The sequence below is a fragment of the Corvus brachyrhynchos genome, unplaced genomic scaffold, assembly GCF_000691975.1.
Source record: "Corvus brachyrhynchos isolate BGI_N302 unplaced genomic scaffold, ASM69197v1 scaffold22, whole genome shotgun sequence".
Classification (NCBI taxonomy): Eukaryota; Metazoa; Chordata; class Aves; order Passeriformes; family Corvidae; genus Corvus; species Corvus brachyrhynchos.
The window spans coordinates 140,556-142,709 of record NW_008238355.1 but is presented as its reverse complement, the minus strand read 5'-3'; positions in this window follow the sequence as shown (position 1 = coordinate 142,709).

Here is a 2,154-nt window from a genome sequence, read left to right as displayed (position 1 = left end):
CCAGCTTCCCTCCAACTGCGGCATCCTATTCCTATGATAGCTTCCTTCCCCAGCCTGGGCATCCTGGCTCCCCCCCCAGCCTCTGGCTGGTCTGCCACCTTCCCTACAGCTGTGCTACCCTGCCACCTCTGCTGGCTCCAGCCTTGGCCGTCACCTTGGCATGGCTTCGTTCCCACCACGCAAATACACTTGGTTTGGAAGTTGGCCACGCATCCCATGGGTTGATGTGGTGTTAAACCCTCACATTCAGGGGATTTGTTGCAGGTCAGGTTATAAAATGGAAAACACAGATACTGTGTGCAGGAATGGGTGCAGTTTGACGACTTTGTCTTGCCAGGCTGCGTACAGTAAATGAAGTCGGCGTCTGCAGTGTTCCGTGTCAGGGAACCCCAGGCACACGCTGGATGGGTGGAACAGCTGTTGGATGAGTTGCACTACTCCAAAGAGATAACAGCAGCAGCTCCTGAACACATTCTTGTGTCAGGAGGCCTTGTCCATCAGCAGGAGGAAGGAAAAGTGTCCCAGTCTTTAGGGATTGCTTGTCTCCTTCCTTGGGGAAGAGGCAGTAGGACTAATCCGTGTGGTAGGAAGTCTGTAAACCCAGATAAGTGCCTATGCCCTGGGCTGTCAGACAGGAGACAAGTGGGTGAGGTCTCCCCTCAAGGTCTTGAGAAATGGTTTTAATCTGCAGAGAGAGGGGGAATGTTCAGATGGGTCTGCCTAAAGCCAGTCCTTCTTTTCCTTTCTGATTAGATCCATGCAGAGTTATGGCTGACTCTGAAGTGTTTCAGCATGTGACACCTAGGCAAGGTGCTCCAGAGGAGGGGGAGGCGAGGGCCGTGTTTAATGCTTGGCTTCTACGTGGGGCTGCTGTGTGCAGGTTTACCTCCAGTCGCTCTGACAGGTGTAACAGATTGTGCTGCATTTCTCCAGCTGCAGGCAGCAGACCCTCCCTGCTGGCAGAGGGCTACAGGGAACCCTCAGGAAGCGTCACCCATCTCACAGCAATGTGCCTGATGACAAACAGCTGGAGCTGACAGTGATTGGAGTGGTGGAGTTGCACAGGAACAGGGCAGTAACACATGAAACCCTTGGTGATATCAGGATGGACATTCAGGGTTCTGCTGACCCAGAAGCACATCATCCATTCCAGCTCTGCCAGTAGGTTCAGTTTATAAATGAGGTTTGAACACTGCTGCAGGAGGGAGGGGAGCTGCCCACACACTTGCTCCAGCTCCTGCAGTCGTTGCAGTGTTTTGTAAACTGACTGGGCTCCATCCAGCCCAGCAAGGAAATCTTGCTTTAGGGCTAAGGGCTTGGCATTGTTGTTTCTATTAAAAGGTTCCTCTAGCTTGCCACTGCTTCAAGAAACCATTGCTTACTGGCAATTTCTGCCTAAATTTATTCTTAACTAGTTGAAAACTTTTACATGTAAAGGATGTAAGCAGCGGACATTTACCTGGGGATGGAAAAGCAGGTTCTTGCTCGTCTGACAGAAGTAGAGTCAGCTGATGGATGCCTGAGTCAGCCTTTTAAATACTGCAGGCCTAAACTCCACTCCAACAGGTTACTCATTTGGGTAAAGATTTGGGTATTTGAGTGGAGCAGTTGCTAGTAATTATCCAAGTCTGTCTGACACTTATTATCTTTAATTAGGAAAAAATAAATTTTCCTTGCAGCAGCATACAAGCGTGTAGTATAAAAATCACAGTTTTCTGTCACAAGTGAACAAATCCACTGAGGCTTGCTGAGATTTTATCTGGCATTGGCCACTGAGTTCTGCACAGGGCTGATCAGAAACAGATGCAAGAGGTGATGGACGGCACAAACATCAGCTTTTTCAATGTTTATTGGCTGGAAAAAGAGCAGGTGGCCACATCAGGAACACACAGGTTGTTCTTTACCGCAATAGTGTGTGATGTGAACAAGTATTCAAAAAGAGCTTGTGTGCTTTTAATAGTCATGGCTACATTTCCATGTAATTCAAGGTATTAGGAGTCTAAAATTGGAATGAAGAATCACAGACTCATTTTCCTCACCATGCCTCATCTCCAAAGGGCGCCAGTTGACGTCAAATGCCTCCCAATAAAAAGGTGCTCAAAATTCTGGCAGGATGGGATGAAATTTTTGCCAAGCATACATATTTTATTAATA